This window comes from Myodes glareolus, chromosome 2, assembly GCF_982192425.1.
Source record: "Myodes glareolus chromosome 2, mMyoGla1.1, whole genome shotgun sequence".
Taxonomy (NCBI): Eukaryota; Metazoa; Chordata; class Mammalia; order Rodentia; family Cricetidae; genus Myodes; species Myodes glareolus.
Genome location: NC_142027.1, coordinates 539,099 through 558,418, shown reverse-complemented (window position 1 = coordinate 558,418; position 19,320 = coordinate 539,099). Strand labels below are relative to the sequence as shown.

The 19,320-nt window shown below is 32.8% G+C and overlaps 1 pseudogene; it reads right to left on the bottom strand.

Moving 5' to 3' along the window:
* Positions 1–17,478: 17,478 nt before the first annotated feature.
* Positions 17,479–18,420, bottom strand: LOC125399387 (olfactory receptor 5D3-like; annotated as a pseudogene).
* Between the last annotated feature and the right edge of the window lie 900 nt (positions 18,421–19,320).

The following is a 19,320-nucleotide window of genomic DNA, read 5'->3' as shown; positions in this document are numbered from 1 at the left end:
TCTTTCTTCTTATGTATATTTTAAAAGATATTTCCAAAATTGAGTAGGTATATTCAAGTTATATCTAAAAAAGAAAATAAATAATTCTCTTAATTTTGATCTCTAAGAAATATACCTGGTCACATTCTACTCTGTAAGTAGATCTTTATCATATTGATCATAATAAAACGTACCAGAGAGTCTTAGGGTTAAGTTGTCATGAGGTGTAACATCCAGTTTGAACTGTGAAATGTATAACTTCTTACAATTTTAACATATTTGAATCTCCCTTTCCCTTTTGTAAATATATTTTGATTAACTGAAACTTACTGAATATTCAACATATGTGGACAAAAGAATAATCATAGTGATGTGAGGCTGTAAAATAAAATGTTTGCTATTTCTTCTTAATTTAAAAGATTCACTTGAACAAAATATTAATTACTAGTATCTAGATTCTCCAAATTCTGAAAAAAAATTTGTCAGTTCAAAAAGCAATGGAAGTCTATGCCATTTGCTAGTGAAAATTAAAATCATTTTATTCTAATGCTCTATAGCCTATAACATTCAATAACACGGGGAACAAATCAGATTTTCAATAACAAATATGTTTTATTTTTATGCGTTTGCTCCAAAAGAATGATCTATAAATAAAGTCTTAGATTCTGGCATTTGAAGAGATATAACTAAATTGGAAATAAAATGTGAAACTCTGTAACTAACCCTTTTATATTTGTTCTATTTCAAATTCTTAAGTCATAGTTTTATTTTGAATTTGAAAAGGGCATAAGGAAATATAAAGTTTGCAGAAATATATATGTTTGACTTTCAATGTGTGATACATTTGCAGTATTAAATGTAGAGCTTATATGAAAGGGAAAGGAAACAGGGATGGATAGACCCTGAATACTTTTTCTATTATTTTGGCTCAATAAGTATTATGTATGACTTACATGATGTTGAAGTGACATTGAATTATATCGGGTTGTTATTTATAAAGTGGTACAATAAGTTATTAAAAAAGAAACATAGAGAAATAAGTGAACAGAGAGAAATTGATTCATGAATATTGTTCTTATTGTTTACCAAAGAAGAGCAATATTTTTAACCTTGTGTTTTAAGAGTTGAAACCCGGGAACTTACCTGAGGTGAACAGATCAATGGTGTATGAATATTGGGCAGCTGGTGATGTTTTGTGCCAGTGAAAATTCCATGTATATATCATCCATCCCTGAAGTTCCGTCCCTAAGGCTTTGGTGTAATGAAACATTTAATTTATTATGTTTCTAGTTCTGTGTTTTCCCTAGTGAATACATATACATTGTAGGCAATGCTTTAGTTTAAGTCTTGATGACTGTCATCCTCAATTAATTTCACACTCTAAAATGTAATTTATAGGAATGTCATTTTTAGTATAAAATTTTATCTTTATTCCAAACTGAAATGGATTTAACTAAAATGTATTCATACTTAAACATTATTTATAACCTTCCTGCATTTATTTCATTTTGAAGCATTATCTTAAATACTTTATTGGATCATTGCTAACTTTCACCATTGCTATTTTGAGATATAATTAATATACAATGAAATTCATGCAGTTCTGAAAGTAAGCATTATTTATTTTTTCTATTACAGTAATTTGAGTTTCCCTTCTCTGCACTTCTAGAGCATTCATTACGTCAATATGAAACATACACTGCATTTTACTATTTACCTTTGGTTTTTAGAATGCTTGGAAATGCTTTCTGATTCCTTCAAATTTATCTGTTTGTATTTAATATATTTTACATATTTATTTTTACATTGCTTATATTGCTTATTTGTTTATAATATCAGATATAAAGAGCATTATATTTTACAAGATCTTTGCTGTTTGTCTTTTATGTACTGTGACTTGAAAAAAAATACTGGATTCTGGAACCTTCTGTTTTTGTCGTCCATTTTGTTAGAGTATTTGCAAGTCATGTTAATAAACTCACTTTATATATACATGTATATGTATTCTGTATATTTTGTTTCTTTAAAGAAACCTGACTAAGGCTGGGAGAGTGGTCAGTGCTGAAAGAATAGAATGGGTGAGAAATAAGTAATACTAAGGATGTCTTAAAATTGATAAGGAATCTTATTTTATAGTCTCCAAAATTTACATATAATACATAATTTGTATAGAATATATGTACACAAAACATAAGGAAACTCTGTTTGAGTACTTGGTCACAAGAGTCTAGTCGACTCCTAAAGAATATAGGTTATTTCTGTTGACCTTGGTTCCCTTTAAGAGGTTGAGATAAGTCTCTATTGCTGAATACATGGTATATTTAAGACTTAGAAGACTCTAGCTGTATATGGCCTAAATGCCTCCTCCCTGAAGAGGAGGATGTAATATTTCATAGTCCCCTAATTTGCCATATAATCTGTCAAGGGACAAAAGCAGCCAAAGTCTGCCTAGATAAGATATCTACTTACCACAACATTGGCCAGCATAACACGATAATGGTGCAATAGGGGGCTTTGCTTGTTCCTTGGCATTAACCATCAGCTATCTTATTGGACTGAAGTACTCTTATCACTAAGGAAATCATGCCTTGAAGTGGTAACCTAGACAATCACTTATGGAGTGGGGCAGGGCAGGTGTTTAAGACAGGCTAAGTAACACAGCTTTACAGAATTAAACAAATGCAACATAAAAGAATGCAACACATCCTTGCATCATTAAACAAACATTACACAGCATAAATAAATGTGGTAACACATCTACCACATTTTCCATTTATGTCTAGCTAAAAAATAAAGGTTTTAAATTTCTTCTGTGTCCTTGTCACATTGAAAACAAACTCTATAAAACTCTATAAAGACATTCTTCAATGCCAATCATCCTTTTATAATGTAAATCTGTATTGCTAACAGCAGATATGTCTCATTGTCATTCAAAACTTTAGGTTAATAAACATCTTACATGCCATAATCTATAGATCGTTGAAGTCTTTGAAAACCATCTATCTATCTAGAATAAACCTCTTTTACCTTGAAAATATACCTACTATGACTAAAAGTTTGATTATTATACATTAATTATTATTCTTGCTTCTTAATTATAGGTTGAATTTTTGAATGAGTTTCATTAGCATATTTTCCCAAATAAGAATAGAAATGTATATACAGTACAACAAAAATAATTTTAAATTTGTATAAATATACCAAAACCCATGCCAATGCAATATATCTGAGATTAATTTGTGTCCTTTTATCTTATATTCCCATTTTCCCTCAACATCCATAACCCACCAAAAATCATCTACTCCTCAATTTTCCCATGGTTCAGGTTATGTCTGTGGATGAAGGCTTGAACGTATCTTTAGGGGACCCTGAGAAAATGAGATAATGCCCAATCCCTGGGAATACCAGCTGTAACCTCTGTAGATATATATCATCTGTCCAGGTTTAGTTCCCTGATTAACCCTAATCCATATCAACCCTGAAGGAATCCATAACCACTCTTTTCCTGTGAAACGAATTTTTTGAGTTTGATTTTTAAAGTCAAGGCATTTTTTGTTGTTGTTGTTTGTTTTTCCAAGACAGGGTTTCTCTGTAGCTTTGGAGCCTGTCCTGGAACTAGCTCTTGTAGACCAGGCTGGCCTCAAACTCACAGAGATCTGCCTGCCTCTGCCTCCTGAGTGCTGGGATTAAAGGTGTGTGCCACCACTGCCCAGCAGCATTCTTAAAATATATAGGATGGTTTATTTTAGCAGTCTAGTTCACAATTCCATGTCTTTCAGCAACTGTTCTTTTCTTATCAGCAATAAAAATTCTGAAGGTCAGTACATCAACACACAGAATCCAGACTCTCTTATTTACCATATCTATGTGGATTGTGCTGCTACAGTCCACAGGATTATGCAGTGAGATTTCAACTGACCATTTAGAAGGTCAACCAACCAGAATTATGAACTCTGATAGACATAAGCCCAGATGAAAGATGCTGGTACTATTGCCTTTTGAATAGTGGTTGCTCTTGCTGTAAATCCCTTGCAAGGACATAGCACTTTCCCTTAATAGTGGAACTCAACTCAAAAGCTTCAGTTGTGTTAATCAATTATTGAGCTCAATTATTCCATTACTGTTATACCAGGTCACCTTTCTTGCCCACTGTGGGACTCTGGTGGGACTCTGGTTAGTCACACATTCAAATCCTTTGTTCCCACAGTCAAATCTATATTCCATTCTCTAAGATACTTAAATTTGAAGCTGGGTCCCCACAATTATAATTTATGGCAGGATACTTAGCCAGGAGAGGAGTTTGCAAATAGTTCACATTTGGGACCTTCACAGATAGTGTAATGTGTCTACACTAGTGTAGGCAGAGACTGCTTTTTCATTTCCTGACTGCTCAGACCTGAACAATCTTACAGAAACTATATTAATTACAAGAACGTTTGGTCAATAGTTTAGGCATATTTCTAGCTAACTCTTACACCTGAAATTAAACCATTTCTATTAAACTGTGTCTGGCCTGTGGCTGTGGCCTACCAGTAAGGTTTTGGTAGATGACTGGCATCTTTCACCTCCAGCAGCTACATGGCGTCCCTGTAACTCTACCTATGTTCTCTATCTGTTCAGATCTCCTGGCTGGCTTTACTCTACTAAGTCATTGGCCAAATTCCTTCTTTAATAACCAATTATAATAAAACATATTCATAGCATACAGAAAGGAATCCCTCATCACCCTATGATGAAAAGTATGGTATGTCTGAGTTTATTGATTCATAGTCCTCACAAATAAGGATGACTGGGTAGCCTGGATTCACCCTCAGATGATATGGGAAAATGCAATCTCAATTAACCCTGCTAAAGTCTTAACAGGTTACTGATATGTAAGGTACTAACTTTCACCACAGTTTATTGATACAAGATCTTAGTCTAGGAAACTGTTTGTATCTTAATATTAATTTTCTCTTATTTAAGAAGAAACGGCTCTCATTGTTCATTATTTTATATTACTTTTCTTCTCTCTTAAAGACTTTATTTTAAAACTTTTCATTTTTTTCGATGACTGTCCCTATCCCTTTTCTTTTCTTATGACTATGCACATTGTTAAACACACTGGAACTGGTTTAGAGGGTTCCCCCTCCCGATATGTATTTATGTGAATCTCTAAACTCTTTTGTCTGCATGAACATAAAACTGCAAATCGGCACAGCTAGGAGAACCTCTGCTGTGACTTTGGCAGCTGGTTCTGTCCTCTTTTGAATAGTGAAAGCCACACCCAAATCTTGATTGCCTGATTGGAAGTTGGTGACAGAGAATTGTACTTAACCCTCCACCTCTCCCTGTACTGTAGCAGGCATTTTTTTACTTTGTGTTTTTTTTTTCTATTTACGGCAAAAATATCTTTTTTAAATATTATACTGCAGAGTTTCTTATAGGATCCGTATCCCCCTTTCCTTCAGCTTTCTCAGGTCTTACATGTAATGGGACTCACATCGGAATGCCAAAATACAGTTAGTTTTGTTTTGTTTTGTTTTATCTTGTTTTTGGGACCCACCACTCAGCTTCCAAGTAAATCTATGGAGACTTATTCATACTTAAGAATGCCTAGTCTTGACTTGTTTATAGCCAGCTATTTTTAAATTATCTCATCTGTATTTTGACCTCTGAAGGCGTAAGTCACAGACAATCCCATACCAGTTTGGAATTATGATTAACTCCTATGCATTCTCTTTGGGGCATAGATTTTTTCTTCCTATTTATTATCTCTACCTGCAGCCTCAACTATTTCTCTCTGCTGCCAAGATATTGGCTATTAAGCTCTTTATTAGACCAATCAGGTGTTTTCAAAAGGCAAAGTAACACAGCTTTACAGAGTTAAACAAATGCAACATAAAAGAATATAACACATCTTTGCATCATTAAACAAATATTACACAGCTTAAAAATGTAACATATCTTAAAATAATATTCGAAAATAGAGGTTGGCAATAATGCAATTATATTTTAATTAAGCAAAGTCATCGAATATGCAAATATTAAATTAGTGAAAAATAAAAGTAAATTGATAGAAATAAGCCACCTGATAAGAATAATCAAAGTTTTAAGCAAATCTTACTCGATACAAATAAATACTAACATAAGGGAAATTCTTAATAGCCATAGTGATTAAAAAAATCAGAGATCTATTTCATGTTAATGTAATGATACTATTATTCTGATTCTTGTCCTGTTTTATTAATTTCAATGAATTTTTACAATAGCAAATTTAGATATTTTATTAACAATGATTGTAATCTTTTGCATTCCATGTTATTACATTAAACTTGTTTATATGGATAATAACTCATGTTAAATTAAAATGAAAACAATATCAGAAGGTAAATCAAAACTCTGATATTATATCATACTGCGCAATGAAATCTGTCAACGGCTAGGTGGTGGCAGCACATGTCTTTAATCCCATACTCAGGAGGCAGAGGCAAGCAGATCTCTCTGACTTAGAGGCCAGAGTGGTTTACCATGAATTTGAAAGAGACAGAGTGAGTTCCAGGAAAGCCAGGGCTATACAAAGAAACTCTGTCTTGAAAAAGAAAAAGAACAATCTGGCAAAATGAAAAATCTATACAGGAATACCAACAGTTCACGTAAAGCTTTAGAACCCTATGTCTCAACAGTGAAGAGCACTGCCTGTTCTTCCTAAGGTCCTGAGTTCATTTTCCAGCAACCACATCACAACTCACAACCATCTGTAATGAGATCTGGTTCCCTCTTGAGGAAGAGACCTGGTCAGTCGTCCTCAGCAACTTAGATCATGAAACCCAATATGGAGAAGTTCAATGAAACTGTCATATACAGGCTGCCCATGCATGCTTCAGCATTGTCAGGGCATGAATTTCAAAATTTCAGTTTTCAAAGTAAATTCCAGGAAAGACAGGGCTACACAGAGAAACTGTGTCTTAAAAAAGAGGAAAAAAAAAGAAAAAGAAAAGAAAAACCCAGGAAAATGTAAAACCTATACAGTAATAAAAAGCTATAGAATCTTAATTTTTCATTTGTTTTTATTTTTATAACTTTTATTAAACATAGGGTCTCCATATGAAGGTGGTAAGTGTTCATTCAAGTTCTGTAAAGAGTCAAGTTTTAGTTTTGGTAAATAATTTATTTAATCCATTGCTTTTATTTTATTTATGTATCTCCCTTATTTCTCTAATCTCTCCAGGACTTTTATCATAAAGGGGTATTAGATATTGTCAAAAATCATTTCCTTCTAATGAGATGATCATGTATTTTTTTCTTCTTTCATTTTGCTTATATGGTAGATCACATTTATTGATTTTTGTATATTGAACCATCCTTGCATCTTTTGGGTAAAATTTACTTGATCATGGTTGATCATATTTTAATATGTTCATGAATTTTTCTTGTAAGTATTTTATTTAGAAAATTTACATTTTTGTTCGCAAAGGAATTTGGTCTGTAATTCTCTCTTGGTTTTAAGTCCTTATGTGGTTTAGTTATCAGGATAGTTCCTGGAATGAATTGGACAAATTCTTTCTGTTTCTATTTTGTGGACTAGCTGCAGAAATATTGGCTTTATTTTCCTGAAAGTCGTTTTAGAAATCATTAACAAATCAAACTGGTCCTAAGTAGTTTAAAAGTGGGCACTTATTGCTGTGAACTGGCCTCTTTGATTTACCTCCACTGAGTACTTTAAGTTTTAGTATGCTGATTTTCATTTTAATTAAATTCTAAGACATATTTAAATTATTTCTTCATTTCTGTCTTTACCCATTTTTCATTCAGTAATAGCTTTCAATTTCCATGAATTTGTAAAATTTTAACAATTTCTGTTGTTATTGGTATTCATCTTTGACCCGTGGAGGTCAGGCAGGATCTTTGGCACTATTTGAAACTCCTTGTCCCTTGGGAGTATGGGTTGCTTTTTCACATTTATTCTGTGTCTTTTTATTTGGGAATTAAGACTGTTCATGTTGAAAGATATCCATAATATGTGTTGATTCCTGTCATTTTGTTTCTGTGGTGTGTGTATGTGTGTGTATGTGTGTGTGTGTGCATGTGTGTGCTCACATGTACTCCCCTATTTCTCTCAGATCTACTCCTCCTTCTCTACCCACTCAAATTTTAATGTTCCCTCTTTCAAAATCAGCAAGAAGAGTTTCTGGCACCTATCTATTCTATTATATGGACCTTTACTGGAGCACGATCAGTTTACCAGGCACTCTGAACTAAATGAATAGTGAATTTCTCTCCCCTAGAATGTGGACATGTTTTAAAATTAAAGAAAATAATTTGTAAGGCTGGACCATGCAATCTTTGAGTGAGATAGTTCTCTGTTCCACAACCCACATCTCCAGTAATTTTGGTGTAAACACACTACAATAACATATATCCAGAAATGGAAGATGCCTCAGAAAAAAGTACATGGGGGTATGGAGTTCAGGGTTGATCCTTCTGACTACAATTATGCCAACGTTGCCTACCAGAGTGACTGCATATATGGCCATAACCATAAGAAACAGTGGCGCTTGGAGGTGTGGGTAATCCGTGAAGCCCACCAGAACAAATGTGGTCACAGAATTCTGGTTTATCTTTGCATGCACCATGAGTTACCACTTACAAAGACAAGGAAAGGACAAAAATGAAGAAATTTGATCAGTAGAACTTGAAAGGGTAAAATCTCAGATGACACCTGATATAAACAACAAGAAAAAATTATGATGGTCTTGAACTCAGTAGTGTTCTGCTTCAGGATTTATTCTTTACCTCAAACTGTGCATGTCTTTACAAGTTGGATCTGTTCTTTAATCCTCTAATGTTCTCATCTGGAATAAAAATAATTAATTATATGAAGTGCATATAAATTCCTCATGATTATTTTGATCGTTAGAATGCTTCATCACAGAAAATAATTGCAAATGAGACATTAAGCTAAATAAGAAAAATCAATATGATCAGTGCATTCATAGTCTCATGTTTGAGAAAACTGGAAAGTTAAAAACATACAGCATACAAGGAAAATAAAATAATAGAAACTAGTCAAACAAAGTATTGACATAAAAATTCACAACTTTTTATTTTAAAGGTGTTTTTATTTTGTTGTGCTGTATTTTGTTTGATTGTTTATTTGTTTTAGTAGTGACTCAACCTATGGCCTTGTAACTGCTAGACAAGAATGCGACTATGCTGTTAACAAAATCTTCTTTTTACTTTTTAAAAAATATTGAGAAAAACTTGTCTTTGGTGCCAAGGCTGACTAGAATTAATCTTGTTAACTTCTGAAATTGCATCAGAATCAAAGCAACATTGATACAGTTTAAAACCAAATGATTTTTAATGACTTCTATAGTTTTTACTTCCATCTTAGCAATACTTTCTCCCTAATTTATTTTCTGAGTCTCCTCTCCTAACGCCTATAACCTCCTCAGTTTGATTTGACAATAATCATTACACTGATCATCAAAATTAATTCCATATTCAGTTGTGTAATAGGAAGTCCTTCATTAATAATTACTTTTGTTAGTATTACCACTAGTAGTAATATTTTCATTTGCTTTCTCAGACTAATTAAATATATATGTATTTATATACATACAATAGTGATGGAGCCTCTATAAAATATTATTTTTATTTTTATTAATCTTTCCATACATATGTGTTAATTTCATCTCTTTCTTCCTTTAAGTCTTTAAATAATCTCTCAACTGTTTTACCCTCACAAGTTCGTATTTTTAAAAGAAACTATTATAATATTGTCCTGAGCTAAATTCAATATTAAAATCTGGATCTACCGCATTAGAAAAAAATTGCCAAAGACAATAAAACTATGAATTAGGAGACCTATTGTGAATTTTTTACTTATTATATAACTATTAAATAAGAATGTAAAACTGTTCGAACTTATTGATTTTACTGGTCTACAAAAACTATTCACGCATTACACATCAGACAAACACTTCATTCTTATGTACTGAGAAATCTTAGATAAATTGGAGGTCACCAGCTTATCGTTAGATTACAAATTCCGATTCACTTTGTTCTAATTTTCTAATATGCATATTGTTATCAATTTATATGTTATCTTCTTGAATCTTTGACACCTATTTGCCTTAATTCAGGACTCCCTGAATACGTACTATCATTCAGTAAAATTCCAGTTTCCAGAAATTATTGTAAACATTTGTTACAATCTTATCTTTCTACATACTATTAAAATTGGACCATGTATTAATAGTTTTAACTGTTACCTCACTGTAGCAATTTAAGATCCACACCCACACAGATCATCATCATTTCTTTGGTAAAAACAAAGGAGGAGAGGAGCATGGGGCTCCATATTCATGACCCAAGGGCTCAGGAGTCTTTAGCAAGTGGATAATGGATTGTAAATTAGACTGAGCTACAGAGTAACACTTTTTCTCAAAAAATTCAGGAAAATCTACAAGAACACAGTAGCTGAAATATAATGTTAATGATATATTTTTATGAAAATAAAGTTTTCTTTGTAACTAATTAAATTAAATACCTTAACTACCTCTGGGATTACTGCAAAACTAGTGTTTATAATAGAAACCAATAGAGCAGGGGGCTTCAAATATGTATACTTACTCTTAGATTTTTATGATTAACATTCAATTTTGACCTCTGATGTCCAATGATTTGTCACCCAGGACTCTGGACTGTCACTCGAAGTTCCCCAAGGCTTTTATTCACCATCAGAGAGAAAATCTATGATCTTTAAAGTATCCCATTTTGTGACTATTGTGGCATAAACCAGGGTTAATGGAAACTACACAGAAATGTTTGCAAATGCCCCCAATCTCCATCTGTTCCACTCCAATCAGTAATTTACAAAGAAAAGCCCTTCCTCTGTTATCACACTATAATCAAACTTTTACTAACATTAGATGCAATACTTTAAGAAATTTTTACAATTTGCTATAAAATTTATAAGATTAGCTCTTCTAAATTGATTTCCAAAACAACTACATGAACAAGGCACTTATTTTATTCTTTAGATTTAATCTTTTTTAATGCTGAAGAATAATTCCATTCTTTCTCTTAATTTTTAATGCTAGCTTTCAGTCAGCATTTTCAATATGGCTTCCCTAGAAAGAAGTTTTTCTATGGATATCACTTGTTCCTACAGTTTTATTTTTCTTGCATCTATAACTTCTTAATATCTGTGGTGTATTGCATATTTTACTCTGCTCTGTGTATATTTTCATGTTTGTTGACCTTCATGTACCTAAATAAATCAAATTTTGTGTTGTGACAACTTGTATTTAACATTTAGTTTTAAAATCTTTGTATTAGTAACACAGCAATAGAAGAAATGGCTCAAACAATCAGCATTGGTAAGAACAAAGGAAATAGCACTTGAATAAATGCTATGTACTTCAATGAGTAGATGTCACTGTCTCAGATCACTTTTCTATCCACCATCCCTCAGTTTTTAAGGATTTTCTTATACATTCCAGAAGATTCAAACAGTTTTAAGTAACTCACCAAAAGCCTGATTTTCCAGATGTGCTTTTAAGATTATGTCATTTTCTTATTAATAAACATGAACAATATCTTTCAAAATTAAAATGTTTCAAGTTTTTCAAACAAAGGCAGGAACTGATCCTTGTAAAATCAAAATTAAATAGAGAATGCAACCATCAAAATATTTTAAAAGAAACATACAAACATATTGAAGAAGACACAGGTTTTTAATCTTTATTAAAGATGGCATTATTTAATATGAACCAACTACTTGACTTCGGAGAAATGCACCCTAGAGAATCCGCACTGATGATTGTCTTGGACTACAAATATCTAATTAGAAGAAACTTCCCCTTTTGTTTTTAGAATGCATAATTTTCCAGGACAATATTGTGTTCATTTTCAGACCTCATATACAAAGTTTCTTTCAACAGGATTTATATTTATGAGAATTATTAAATTAACAAGTGTATGAATATATGAACAAATCTAGTAGAATTCACCAAGAAGAGTTATACTAGCTATGGTTCCTATGTTCAGGACATTGTCCTATTACATGTACATTTGCAACATCTCTAACTGAACTTAGTGGTTTATAACAAAAAAGTTGGGAATTTGTAGTGTGCAATGGGAGGTATATTTTATATATTTTTTATATTTTATTTTAGTTTTTCCATTGTATAAATAAAACTTTAAATAAGAAAGATCATAATTCTTGATTATATGTGGCAGTGAGTCAAATATACTTGTACAAAAAAATTAAGCAAAGATAATTAAAATTTTGTTTTAAAGAAAGGTGGCAAATGCTGTCAATCATACAACAAATGGAAAAAATGGATTTTTTTTTATGACATTTATGGTTTACTACTACAATAAGTATCTAAGGAGAAAAGGGAAAATAATGTTGACACATAAGAACACATCTTTAAAAAGTTATTTTATGAAATAGTAGGCTCCAAGTTTGATCTAAAAGCATATTAAAGAATTGTAATTGTCATTACTTTTATTTGATTTAGAGTCAAATGTATATCTTTATTTAGCATAAGGATCTGGACCACAGTTGAAAGGATTTTTATAGAGGATAATAAGGAAATGCAAAATTATGTGTGGCAGAGGAGAATGTGATTAAATATGTTATTTATATGCATGAAAATGAAATAAAGAAATCTATTAATATGTAAGAGATATACTAATAAAATATAAATACAAATAGTTAAATTTCAGTATTGAAATTAAAACATATAAATAATATTAAAAAGTTAAAATACATTACAAATTATTTTCATTATACACCTGAATTTTGAGAATTTTGTCTTATATTCCCAAACACTAATTAATATATTTTGCTATAGCATTACAATAAAAAGTCACTGTAATTTTGTTTTGAAAATTTTCATATCTATCTACCTACTCAAATTTGGGCATTTTAAGTCCTCACTCTCATCATCTATCCATCTCCATTAATATAATTTACTTTTTAATAATGTTGCAAAACACTAATAAAAAAACCAAGTTTGGCAAGGAAAGTGTTTGTGTGGCTTACATTTTTATTTAACAGTCCATCAGTAAAGAAGTCAAGGCACAAACTAAAGTAGAAACCAGGAAGCAGAGGCCAAGGAGAAATGCCATTTACTGAAAATCTCAGCCTCCTTTCTCATATAAACCAACACTATATATGTTCAAGTGTGGCCTCACCTTCAATAGACTGAGCCCTCTCACATGAATCATTAATCAAGAGATGCTCTTTGGCCAATCTAATGGAAAAAGCTCTTCACACTATGTTCCCTCTCCAAAAGTAACTCCATTGTGTGTCACGTGGACAAAAACTAACCAGCATTCCCACTGAAAGCCTTCTCAATAAACTGTTGTTTTGATTACTTTTTATGTGCTGAACTTAATTACAACTGCTCATATTAACATTAATAGATAAATATTCAGTGGATCATGGTAATGTGCATACCTTCCCCTATTACCAATAACTATCCATCGTCCACATTCCCTCATAGTGAAAAGAATAAACGTTCAAATCTTGTACTGGTCTTGTTCAAATAAACACATTTGTAGTTTAAGTGAAAATTCTGCCTTATGTTCAGAAGGCATGGATTCATAGTATTCCTTCAATACCTCTCATATAAGCCAACCTACTCTTCTTCCACAATGTTCCTTGGGACTTAGAAGGGAAGGTGTTCTGTTTTGTGATGCCCATTTGGACCAACTTTGAGTTTCTGCAAGGACTGTTGAAGACAAAAATTTGAGGGCAAATGGATGGAACTAGAAAAAATATCATTCTGAGTGAGGTTACCCAGACCCAGAAATACAAATATGGTATATACTCACTCATAAGTAGATAGTAGATATAAAACAAAGGATACAATGCTCAGCTCCAGTGAAGATAGGTAACAATGTCCCTATGAAGAGTAAATACATGCAAAGTCTTGTGTAAACTGGGGGCAGTTAGGGAGGAGTAGAGGGGAGGGTATGGGGAATGAGAACAGGAGGGATCATAATGGTTAAGTTGCGGAAAGGATGGGGGGAGACGGTGAGATATCTTGATAGAGAGAATAATTTGGGGGTTAGCAAGAAACCTGATACCAAGGAGGCTCCTAGAAACCGGTAAGAATGACTTCAGCTAAGAAAGACTCCAAGCAATAGTGGAGGGGATGCCTGAACTGACCTTCCCCTGCAATCAGATAGATTATTTCCCTAGTTATCATTATAGAGCATTCATCCAATACCTGATGGAATCAGATGCAGAGATTCAGGGCAATCATTGAGCTGAGCTCCAGGAGTCCAGGTGAAGATAGTATGGAGGTATTATATGAGCAAGGGGGTAGGGTCAAGGACATGATGGGGAAACTCATGGAGACAGCTGACCGGAGTTTGTGGGAGCTCATGAACTTTGGTGGGATAGCTAGGAGTCAGTATAGGACCAACCTTGGTCCTCTGTATCTGGTTGATAACTGTATAGCTTTTGTGTTGATAACTGTGTCTTTTGTGAGGACCCTAGCAGTGGGACCAGGAGCTGTTTCTGATTCATGAGCTGGAACTTTGGAACTCATTTCCTATAGTTGGATGACTTGTTCAGCCTTGATGCAGAGGGGACGAGCTTGGTCCTGACTCAGCTTGATAGATCATGTTTTGTTGATTCCCATGGGAAGACTTACCTCATCTCAATAGAGACAGGAGACATGGATGGAAGTATAGGGGAGATGTGGGGAACAGAAGAAGGTGGGGAAACAGTGCACGGTATGTAAAATATATAAATAAATGGTGAAAGAAAAAAATAAATAAATAAAAATGTAAATACTGGCTCCAAATTTGGTTACAAATGTATTTCATCAAGGTCTTGGAAATCAAGACATTAGGGATATTCACTGAAAATTTGCCTGGAAGGCTAAAGTTTCATCTAACATGTGTGACTATGTCCCTTGTGATTGTATGTTATATCTCTAAAGCTCTGAGGCGTTCATACTATCAATTGTACTCTAATAATAAAAATGTAATGACTTTAATGGATATAAAATGAAGAAAAGTTTAGGAAAAAGATTTAGCAATAGAAGTTCAGCAAATCATATATATGGGTGTTATGTGAATATGTATGCATATATATGTGTATTATATCCTGCATGTAACAGTACATATGTAGGTATAAATAACATGTATAATATATAATGTAAATATAAATACTTAATATTTATAAAAGTTTATATATAGTTAAAATTATTGTATGTATATAATATTATGCGTGTAATATATATAATTACCTCAGCTGTATATATGCTATTATATATAAATATACAATTATATTTCTTATATATTACATTCTATCATACATTATATATAATGTTTTATCTGAAATGTATATATATTATATGTATGTATGTGTCTGTGTGTATATATGTACACACACACACACACATATATATATATATACACACACACACATATATTCTATAACCCATAACTGTCCTAGACATGTGCTTTTTGACAACTCCTGGAATTATTTTACTGATTAGGACCCATAAAATCAAATTTTAATGACATGATCCTGTTCATTTTTAAAAATGTATTTATTTGCTTATTGTATGTGTAGTGGGGTTTTGTCTGCATGTTTGTCTGTGCACAGTACATGTGGCTGGTAGACAAGAGCTAGATATGCCTTGTCATAGGTTTTCCAGGTGACTCTAACCTCTCATGTTGGCCCCAGAAATTTAACTTGGCTCCTCAGCAAAAGAAGCCAGTGTTCTTAACCCCTGATTTGTCTCTTCAACCTTCTTCCCACTCTTTTATGTATGTGTATGTGTCTATGAAATTTAATGAAGTTATATGCCAGTAAGGTTTTCTGCCTTCATAGGCCAGGGTGGCTTACACTAAAATTCTAGATACTGACAGACAATACTGGGTCTTATGGAAGTGCAGGATGTGCAAATAACCCCTGAGCCATCTTTATTTCCACAGAAATTCATTTTTACACCTAATCACAAATTTTATTCTGATGGATATGTTTGATATATAGATAGATATAGGTAATATTGATTGTGATTGGGTGACAAAACTTATTAAGACACTTGCACTACAATGACCCAAATAAATACATACATACTAAATTATATCATAAAAACCTATGCACATGAATGAAGTTTAAATGTTAAGGCAATTTTAAATTTCTAACAATTACTTGTCTCATTTTATAAAATGCTTGAATATTATTTTTAATAATATTTCTTCATTTACATAGATAATAACCATTAGGTACAATAACTAAAATGCATAGAAAAATCATATCTGGAATATTCCCCTCTCAGATCCACAGGTTAAGGACTTTACATTTATTAGCTTGAGTGTATATCATCTAGATAAATACGCATATCAATGCCACAATGAGATAACATACCACTACAGTAAATATGGATATAATAGAAAAATTCACACCAAAACTAAAGAAAATGTAAATATTTATATAACTACGGCCACCATCTCTGGCCAGCTTTCTTGAGAGTATCAGCATTTCTAAGGAAACAATATAGACTTGTGTTAAATACATACACATCTATTGTTATCAAATAAAATTTCAGTAATTAACTATAAATATGCAAATAATTTTCAATAAATGACTTTACATATTTGTGAATATTTTCAATGCTATTTTTGATATATTTTAAAACAAAATGCGAGTAGAAGTGATTATTCAGTGGCTAAGAACATATACAAGGCTTACATTGAGTTATTAAGTTTGGTTCCCAGCACCCATGATGTTTATCTCAAAGAGTATATACTGAAGCTGCTGAGGAAATTTATGCCATCTCTTGGTCTCAAGAAAAACAGAGAGAGAGAGAGAGAGAGAGAGAGAGAGAGAGAGAGAGAGAGAGAGAGCACACCTACACACATCTAAATAAAATTAAAACAAAAATCTGTTTAAAAGAAGGAAGCAAAATGTAAGGGAAACTAGTATTGACATATAAAAATAATAATAATGTAATATATAATACCGAGTATATTTTAAATATACTAATTATAAATATGGCAAGAGTTACTTTTAAGATTTTTATTGCACATTTGCGTTGAGCAAAATGGCCAGTGTAAAAGTAACCCTTAAAGAATTACGTGAAGCTTTTCCCTCCTTTTTATTACTGGTTATTGAATAGCTCTAAATATTTGCTTTCTAATTATTATACAAACTTCCTTGATGAGTTGCTTTAGATCATCTGAAAAGTCCTGTATTTTCAATATACAACTTGAGTTAAACATTTTCCTAGGCAGCATTATGCTAACATACATAAACATGGAAATATACAAGAAGTAATTGTTCTTAAAATATCTGAAGATATGGGAAAATGGGCTGAGATTTATTTTCTAACAATATTTAAAGTTTGGAGGTTATTGTAATGTGTATTTTGTGAATTGGAATATTGGAATGATTTATATAGGGAATCTGAACAACAAGATTACTGATTGTTGTAACAGACTACAGGACCTTAATAAAAATACCTCATCCTTCTAGAACTATATTTTCAATGACAAATGAGAGCTAATTAGCTTCTTCACTGCCTCCTTCACATCCTTGTTCCTGAAGCTGTGTATCAATGGGTTCAGCATGGGAACGATGACGGTGTAGAACACCGAGGCCACCTTGACCAGCAGCCAGGAACTTTTGTTGGTGGGAACACAATAGAGAAAGAGGATGGTGCCGTGAAAAATGCTGATGGCAGTGCGGTGGGAGGCACAGGTGGAAAAGACTTTGTAGCGTCCTCCAGTAGCAGGCATTTTCACGACAGTAATGACAATGAAAACCTAAGAGGTGAAAATGATCATCAGACTGCTTAGCTCATTGAAAGTGGCAAAAATAAAAAGGATCCTTTGACTAATGGAGGGGTCAGAGCAGAATACCGCAACAATGGCAGCATGCTCACACACAAAGTTGTTTATGAACTTGGTCCCGAAGAAAAACAGAGTTAAAAAGAAAGTATATGAATATAAAGGAACAGAATATAGCCCACGAGTACAATGCAGCTACCAGTGAGCAACGGAGCTTCGGAGACATGGCCACTGTGTAGAGGAGGGGGTTACACACTGCCACAAACCTGTCGTAGGCCATCACTGCCAACATGAATGTTTCTGTGACCACAAATATGCATGCGAAGAAGAACTGCAGGACACAACCTGTGAAAGAGATTCTCCTGTCTTCTACACCCAAGTTTTCTAAGAGTTTGGGTGTCACAACAGTGGAGCAACAGAAATCCACAAAGGACAGGTGAGTGAGGAAAAAGTACATGGGGTGTAAAACTTGGCGTTCAGCCTAATGATGGCAATCATGCCCATGTTTCCCAGTACAGTGACGGAGTATGTGGTCAGGAAGAGGAGGAACAGGGGGACCTGGAGGTCCGGGTATTCTGAGAAGCCCACAAGGATGAAAGTCACTGCAGAAGTCTGGTTTTCAGGAGTACTATGGAGAAAAGAGGAAAAAAATTATCTGTAAAATTCAGAACTAAGGGCTGGAGAGATGGCTCAGCCGTTAAAGATTAGGCTCACAATCAAAATTCATAACTAATATTTGTAATAGAAAAGAGTTAGAAAAAATACTGCACAGTTTAACAGGTAGTAAAGAATATGGCTGAAAATAATAAATCATCATCTCTCATATTCATGCCTGTTTATAAAACACGTATCCCATAAACCCATATTATGTTATGATATAACTTATCATAAAAACAATTTCTTGATGAAAGGAGATAGTGACTAGATATATTTAAATAAATTGATTCAATACTATCACACATAGCCTCCTGAAAAACGTCCATTCTAACCACATCCAATAATTGAACTAAAGGTAAGGTGGGAAATTTGTTGGAGGAAACATACGTCATAAATTTCAAAACTTTTCATGTCTTTAACTGTTACCATTATTTAATCTTATAGATAATATTATATGCTCTGATTTTCAGTATTTGGAAGTTAAAGCAGAAATGTAATACTTTTGTATACTGTATGATACTGCTTTAGAAACAAAAAAGAAAAAAATTAAAAATTTTAATTTTCTTATTTTTTTCTAACTTCAGTGTTATATTGGTCATTTAAAATTTTGCTTTTAAATGCTATTTTTTATATTTTGAAACAAATTATTGGAGCTATTATAGATATATAGTCTGGTGATATAAAAACACTTAAATTCTTGTTAAGTTTGAATTCATTGTATTGTATGTACAGCCAAATACAGGCTTTGCCTGCTATGATATAATAGTTAAAAAAAGAGTAGTGAATATAAAGCTGCTCTTTTTCTGGGTTTGGTATTTTTCACAAGATAGGAAATTCAGACATAATAGCCACTGACATACACTAGAAATATAA